The sequence below is a fragment of the Mesoplodon bidens genome, assembly GCF_964165515.1.
Source record: "Mesoplodon bidens genome assembly, chromosome: Y".
Classification (NCBI taxonomy): Eukaryota; Metazoa; Chordata; class Mammalia; order Artiodactyla; family Ziphiidae; genus Mesoplodon; species Mesoplodon bidens.
In genome coordinates this window covers 48,638,758-48,647,531 of record NC_138180.1, presented here as the reverse complement: position 1 = coordinate 48,647,531, position 8,774 = coordinate 48,638,758, and positions in this window count along the sequence as shown.

Genomic DNA, 8,774 nt, shown 5'->3' with positions numbered 1-8,774 from the left:
TAAACTCCATAAAACTGTTTGCCAGAACTATAAATGTTTTTAAGATCCAAATTTATAAACCTGAGAAGAACTAAAAACTTGAAATAAAATAAACATAAATCAAATATTGGCCCATTGAAATAATTTTTTAAAGAAAATATTTATTCCCAGAAAGGATGAGCGATACATAATTTACTGTTGATTATATACTCTTTTTATATTTATAGCTGCCACAATAGATAGAACCATTATATATATAATGTGTGTGTGTATATATATATATATATATAGCCATAACTCATAGAAGTATATTTTCATACAGTTTTTATAGATACTAAATTTTACATTTTTACACATAAAATCTAATTTGGAAACAATATGTTCAGGCCCAAACAGCCTTGCTCATTTTAGTTTTCAACATTTCCATAACTTGTATGGATTTTATTTCAAACCATGTAAAGCATCCAATTTGCTGCTGAATATTTAGTCAACACAGCCAAATTAATACTAATGCAAAATAACCAACTGTGTTTTAGAACAGGCTGTAAACTTTTGGACTTCAGACTTAGAAGAGAAAAAACAAAAGGGAGAGGGGAGGGGAGAGAAAACCTTTTAACCTCTAGATGTACAGGAAGGTATAGTGAAAAACACTTCAGAGATGGCCCGTTTATTAGCGTGAATAACTTCTTCCTGCTTCTCAAGGATCGAAGAGCTCCACTTCGCAAATGTAGCCGTTTCACAGTCTTGTGGGCGGAGGCAAAGGAGTGCCTCTTCCTTCCTCGCCAGTTTTATAAAGCGCTTGTTAATCGCTGCCCTTAGGACCCCTGCCCCATTCTCACATCTGACATTTTCTAATTTAAAGATGATGGTAGATTTTTCTCTTCAACTGCCTGTTCTAGAAGAAATTCTTCTCTTTGCTTTCAGCAGCAGGTCAATACACCTCTACATCCCACTTTTACCGTAATCGTAGAGAAAGGAAGGAGGATTCTTGATTTTTTTCAGGTCATGTGTCTCTCTTATGTCCCATACTTAGGAGTGTCTTCTCAGATGAGGATTCTCTTAAATTGGCTCTTGAGCCAAATTGAAAGGACAGCTAATGAAAGCATCCTACTAATTTCCAGAACAAATAAAGTAAGCGAATGAACACCCAGCCAGCTTTCGAGGCCATACAACCTTGTCGGCTGGATGTTTGTTTGTTTGTTTGTTTGTTTTTTTCCTCTTAAAGAGCTTCCGTTCCCTCCACGCACAAGGATCCCTTGCTGTCTGCCAGCGAGTCTGTCCCCACGGTGTTGATATTTGATGTCGAAAGCAGTGGAAAAGCAAACTTCCACCAGGGTGACCTCATGTAGATGACCTCCCACTGCCTTAGCACAGGAATGACGGTCCTTGGTTATGAAGGACTCTCAGGAGGAAAAGTGACCGTCCCCCCAGGTCTCACAAACGTGAGGGTTTTGTGTGACAGAAGATGTTCCTTTCCGCCTGGTCCTAAGTGCAGTGGTGGGCAGCTCTGAGCATCTGCCTGAGCCATTGCTATTACCTCCTCACCGACCAGTATCAGTAGCATTACTCTTAGTGTCTAAGCTGGTTTGGCCCTGAGTTTGCACGTTCTGTGAATCCCCTGCTATCAGGACAGATAATCCATCTGGCCCGATGAGCACTGACCTCTGGAAAGCCGAGAGTTTCCTTGTGTGAATTTGCGGGTATGTCAAAGAAACAAATGAATATTAGTGAAGGCATTATTATATATTCAGGCCAGTTGGATTCGGGTCTGAAGTGATTTGAAGTCAGATGAGACCAATATTAACTATTATCATCCTCAGCAAACATTTAAAAATAAGCCTGCCCGTCTGTGCTCCTGGCGTTCTTTGGGAATGTTAGCGTGGTTTAGTTCAAGCAGCAGTACCTAATGAGATAGAGCCTGTAGTTCTTTTTTCTCCAAACTCCAGAATATGTGCACTGAGTTCATCTTCTCAAAAGGAAACCAAGAGTTTCATGGCTCCCCACAGGTAATTCAGTTTGGAGCAAGAGTGAAAAGGTGAGTTGAAATATGAAGCACAAAATAGGAAACAGTGGATTCTCGAAAACCAAGCCGCAGGTGAAGCAGGCCGGGGCCCCCTGCGTCCTCAGGCTTGCTGGAGCTATCTGGTTAATTGATTTCTGGGGTCTAGTTTTGTAGCAGCAGCCCACCCTACTCAGCATGAATTCTGCCTCTGAAATATAATGACCAAGATGTGAAAAATGATGGAATTCACTGAAATGATAAAATGGCATCTGTTAAGGTAACTTTTGGCAAGGTTCCCAGCTTTTCATTACTTAAGAGGAATAATGATGTGTTCGTCGCTGTAAAAAAAGAAAACTCTGAGAAAATGTTAATCATGACTCAAGTGTAACGGCATCATGTACATCTCAGAATATCCCACGACTAATTTCTTTGGGCTTTACGGCTATTTCGTGCCCCTCTGAGGTGCGATTTTGCAGTGAAAAAAACTTTACCTACAGAGTTTACTGTTAGCCAGTAAGTTCCCTTTGTGGTTGCTTCCTTATCCTGTGAGGATACATTTCAGTGAGGGAGTAAATAAAAAGAAAAAAACTTATCAAAATGATGTTTTAAAGTAACATGTACCCGAGGGAGAGAGTGGCATGAAAGTTTGGGGCTGAGGATAGGTAGTTGCCGTTTTCAGAATATTGTCCATATGTGGGAGTCTACCAACACCGACTCAAAGCGCTTTAGGTTCCCATCATCCCCAGGAAATGCCACAGCTCTGTGTCCTTTTTCTTCTGTAGTGTTTAGGACTGCCAGATGAAACACAGGACACCCAGGTCAATCTGAATTTCAGACGGACAGTTTTTTCATTGGAGCACGAGATACACATACTCTAAACAATTAACTGCTGTGTATCTGAATCTTAAATTTAATGTGATATCTTGTATTTCTATTTGCTAAATCTGACAACCCTTGAAGTGGTACCTGTTTTCCCACATATGAAGTTATTTGGTCAATAAAAGCAAAGTGGATTCAGTATCACAGCATAGCAGCTGCTCCGTATGAGGGAAAATATAGTACAAAGTAATGTGTTTTGGAGAGGAAGTCATGTAAGTATGGGAAATAGAGCATATTGTAATTCATTCTTGAAGGTTCAAAATTCACATTAGTACGTTAATATCTCTAAGAATTTCTAAACTGGGGAAACAAAAAATTTTTTCTATAGCCCAGAATTGATTAATCGTATTTTACCAGAGAAGCTGATTTGTTGCCTTCATTTGGAGGGAGGGGAGGAGGGTACTTCATGTGTGTGTGTGTGTGTGTGTGTGTGTGTGTGCACATGAACATGTGTGCTCGTGATTGCATAATAGGCCCCTGGGAAATATTAGGAAGTAGGAATGAATATGAATTCTGAGATGATAATTTCACTGTATTCCAACACAACATGAAAAATATATTTTGCCTTTAATTTCCTTTCACCCACATGTCTCCTGAAATCTTGGCAGTTAGGTGAAAAGGGAGGAGATTTTCTCATGTGCATTTTGAGTCATTCTTAGGACTCCTACAAAATAAGATTCCCTTATTTTCAAATGTATTTCTGGTAAACTGAATGTGAACTGCAGCTAATGTACATTATCTACAGTGAGAAATGTTACAAAGGAGAACACGTGGAATATTAAGTAACAAGAAAGGGTCAACTTTTGAGAGACTCAGCTCAGCTGTGGAATTTTACCAACACCTTACCCTTGTGCCCTGTGCGATCATCCATACCTGTGTATGGTGTGTAATTCCAAGGTGTTGAAAATAACTCTTGAAAAATCTTTCTCTCCTTATTTGCTGAAGTCTGAAATTCAGCAATTCTGAGAGCATCATGTGGTTTTTCATGTTCAGTACTGTAGTGGTTATGGGTTTGGACTGAGACCTAGATCCAAAGTTAGGTTTTGCCACTGATTTTCTATGTGACCTTGAGCAACATAGGAAGTTTCTCTCCCCAGTTAGCTCACCTGTGTGTGAAACGGTGCTTCCCTCCGAGGCTTCTGAGGATGGCATGAGGTAACGCATGTCCTTCAGCCTGCGTGGAGGGGCCGTATGTTTAGTGTTGTGTTGCTTGTTGCTGTTTTATTCTGGTTTGTGTTGTTGCCGCTGCGGCTTGAGCTGTCAAACACCCCTGCTGGGTGGGAAACACGGTGGGAAATGGAGACATTTGTTTCGAAGTGTGGTCCCAGAATTCACCTGAGAGGGTGTTACCCGAGGCTGTCCTGTGCTCTGCACATCACGGTGCTATTGTTCCAGAGAAGGTGCGTGTCCTGCCCTCTCCAGCCACAGGTTTTGGTTGACATGGAGGCTGTAGAGAGGGAGGGTGTGGTTCTCTGGCACTTCAGGGTGCCTGCTACTCTTATATTTCTTTTAATACCCTCGGAGTATAAAATTATTGGGTGACACATTTCCCCGCTGAAAACTATAGATACCTCGCTGTTGTCTTCTGACTTTGAAGTCTGAGCCTAACCTGACTTTCTCCTCCTCCAGTGAAGGTGTCTCGCTTTTCTGTCTAAACACCTGAATGGCTTTTTATCCTTAAAGCAAAAGCTTTGGAATGTATCCCAGCGCCGTTAAGTCTTACCTAATCTCTCCCCAAACTTGTGTTTTTTGGATTCCCGTGTTTCCTTTTATATTATTTCAGGAGAAAATTATTTTTTTCATAATCATCCATTTCACATTTTAATGTATAAAACAATGTAAATGCCTTGATTTCACATATTTTTAAAATCATTTTCACCATATTTGCTTCAGATTTTTAAAAAAAGATACACGCATGTGATGAACAACCAAGAGACTTAATACTGAAACCTGATGTTATATTGCAACGTGCTGATGTGCTATGAAAAAAAAAAGGTACATTGACATTCTCCCATTCTTCTCCTCCCTCCTCAAAGAAATCAGTTTGTAAAAGTGACACTTGTTTTTCTTGTAAAGGTTTTTTTTTTTTTTTTTTTTTTTTGCGGTACACAGGCCTCTCACTGTTGTGGCCTCTCCCGTTGTGGAGCACAGGCTCCGGACGCGCAGGCTCAGCGGCCATGGCTCACGGGCCCAGCCGCTCCGTGGCATGTGGGATCCTCCCGGACCGGGGCATGAACCCGTGTCTCCTGCATCGGCAGGCGGACTCTCGACCACTGCCCCACCAGGGAAGCCCTCGTAAAGGTTTTAAAATACTTTTACTATAGTATGTATGTATCCATAAATTCATGTGTTTCAAAATCCTACTTTATTTGGGGGCAGTCCTTAATCTTTTCATTGGATCATCTTAATCTTTCTTAATGGTCGTCATCTCTCTTTCAGATTTTACTTCAATCATACTGTCCTTTTCAGCTCATTCATTGTGATTCTCTGATGGCTTTCCTTTAAAGCCTTCCTTTAAATCCAGTTTATGGTCAACCCTGTCTTGTTTTCTGATGATTCCTTTATTCACTGATTCTGTAAGTCATGATGCCTTTGTTCCCTTGGTTCTGCAGTCTTTCTTTTTTATCTCAATTCAGTACTTTTATCATCTTACCTCTAAGCTTTTTTTAACAATTGGAAGTCGTGTTCTTAAAAGGTTTTTCAAAGAGCTAACATAAACTTCTGGGGGAGTTTTAAGCTTCTCTTATATTTTCTTCCAGAATGGATTTATGCCCTTTTCTCTTTCTCTTTCTCACACAAGACACTTGGTACCCATCAAGATGTGGCCCTGGAGTCTTCCCTTCCTGCACAGAAGTCAGGCTCACCTGCTTGTTCCTTTCATTTCATCTCCCCCCCACCCAGAGTGTTTTCTTTGCAGCTTTCCAAATGCAGGAGTGTTATTAAGGATTCTCAAGAACTTGCTGACTCTCAAGTATGTTCTCAGAGGGATGGGAATAGGCAACTAATTAGAAGTCAGTCCTGTTCTGTTCTATAAGGACTAGTTTTTTTCCTTGTCTAGTACTTTTTGAAAGTCTGTGGTGTAGATTTTGATCAATTTGGGAGGTGATCAGTTTCACTTTTTTTTGACATATGTCATTGGAATATGGGTAATTTATCACATGACTTCATTTTTACTATCTTTGCCTGGAAGGAAGGAATGGATATTTCAGAGACGTAAAGAATAATTTATGTATTTACTGTAATTCTTATGAAACTCAACATGTTCCAAACTGAATCCATTATCTTTCCCATCCTCTGTACGTTCTTCTTTTTCCCTTTGTGATCTCACTTGGGGGAGCAAGTCTGTCTTCGTTACCTAAGACAGAAACCTCTGAGAATCATGTGATATTCATAAAGGTACTAGTGTATGGTCAGATTTTTGCTCAGAATGAGATGTTTGGGAAGTGGCTTATATGTGGAAACAAATTTTTTAAAAGGTAGAATTGTTTCTTTTTTCTGAAATATAGCATTTAAAAATACAGTTAAATAACCTCATACTTATGGTTGCAACTGGGTATATTGTTAAACAATCCATGCATGTGTTAACTGAAAATTCTATTTCAGCAGCTTATGGACAGAAGCCTCCAGAGAGTAGCATTTTCAATTACTCAGCACTTCACACGCATTCTGTGTCTAATGATATTCACTATTCGAAGGCCTTGCCTTTTGCCTCACGTTTGTGTTGTGAAGTAGATCAAAACACAGCCTCAAGAGAGACACAAAATCCAATCATTGACCACTTCGATGATCCTAAGAATGTTGGTTCCTCCAACAGAGTGAGTCTGTAAAGAACTGAGAATAAAATTACACACTGAATACATGAGTTGGAGCATCCTGGTGATGGAACTGGATTGGGGTGTTGTAATCTCAAACCGGAGTAGGTGATTAGGTAATCTGCAGCCTGGATAAGGGATGCGAGTTGTGAGACCACAAAATGTGGAGAACATGCAGTCTGTCTCCAAGTAGATGAGGGACTGAGAAGAACTCTTGGAGAAAATGAGCCCCAGGTCTCACATTACATGCCTGCTTGCTGAGGAGACAGCCTAGGAAGACGCTTAGGAAGGTAAGTAAATTACCCTGGTTAGCAGAATCCCACTTTCCCAGGTAAATGGTGTCCTTACCTGGGAAAGCTGGACACCAAATACATAGAGGCATTAGAGGAACCCATAGGATTCAGACCCATTTTGTGCTAATTTGGGGAGTAAATCAGGGCAGTGCTTAAGAGAACAGTGCCCAATAAAAACCTGGAACATATTGGCTCTATAATTCCAATATAAAATATACATTTGAGATGAAAGGTATAAAAGTATTTCACCAAGCTCATAAAAAAATGTTGGAATGATTGCAAACCAGAGACTTCATAAGCTTATGTTTAATTTATTTGATTTACAAAAAATTACTTAACTTCTTGGAGACATTTTTTGTTAGAATATCAAAGTCATTTGAGTGGTTCAAACATTACTTTTTTAAATGTTGAAAATACTGTTTGGGTTTTTGTTTTTGGGTTTTGTCTGGAGAAAGCTGACCGCTAAGACATCAGCTTCACGTCAGAAGTCCCCATTCAGACCCCATTTTCTCCAGGGTTATCGAAGGTCACCATCTAGCCGTGCCAGAACCGGGACAGGAAGACCCATTCTTGCTGGATTCTTTCTTCCCCTCAGCGAGCCCCACCCCAGCACACACCCATCCATAATCCTTCATTGTGTCAGCATTTTCTGCCGACGTATTTCCCTTCTCTCCATTTCCCGGGATATAGTAACAGGCTGATAGCTCTGCTGGGGCCCCAGACTTGTTCTCTGCCAACCCACCATACCAGCAGAGACTGGCAGCACTTCCTGGGATACAGCTCAGGCCACTTACAGCATCTCCAAGTTAAGAGCCCGTGGTGGCCCCGTGCGCATCCTGAGGTGCCTCACAGCTCAGGTGTCAGCCCAGCCCTTCTGCAGAGGCAGCTCGGGTTCTCACCATTGGTCTATCATTCCCCTCCCTGTAAACGGTATGCCTTTCAAGGAGAGATGTCTTGTTCACTCTTAGATCCTTTGCACAGCGCTTGGCACGTGAAATGTGCTCAGTGAATGTTGAACAAATTCATGAATTGCTAACTAATTAACTGTCTAACTGATAGGCTTCCAACGCTGACATTCCTGTTTACTTATTCATGTAAGCCAGCGGTTCTCAACTCGTCTTGACTTTGCACTCCAGGCAACACTTGGCAGTGTCTGGAGACATTCTTTTTCTTTTTCTTTTTTTTTTTTTTGCGGTACGTGGGCCTCTCACTGTTGTGGCCTCTTCCGTTGTGGAGCACAGGCTCTGGATGCGCAGGCCCAGCGGCCATGGCTCACGGGCCCAGCCGCTCCGCTGCGTGTGGGATCTTCCCGGACTGGGGCACGAACCCGTGTCCCCTGCATCAGCAGGCGGACTCCCAACCACTGCGCCGCCAGGGAAGCCCTGGAGACATTCTTGATGGTCATAACCTGAGTGGGGTAGTGATTATGGCATCAAGTGAGCAGAGGCCAGGGGGGCTGCTAAACAGCCTACAGTGTGCACACAGGGTACTTCCTCATGACAGAGGATTATTTGGGTCAGAGTATCAGTACTGCTGATGTTGAGAAACCCTGATACAGAGTAACTGTAAAGTGAAACCTGATACAGTGTTGAGTGGATTATTTTTCAGTTGTTAACCAGCAACAAAATAGTTTCTTTTATTGCTAGGTAACTGTGTCTTCCCCAGACTTTAGAGATGATTGTTCAGTAGAACTTTCAAAGTACAGTGCATTTTTTTTTATCCCCAGTGGTAAATGTGGAGAATGAGTGGAAGTACCACTATAGCACGGTTCCAATTTTCTCCCCTTTAAACACTGAAATGTGTCTCAAC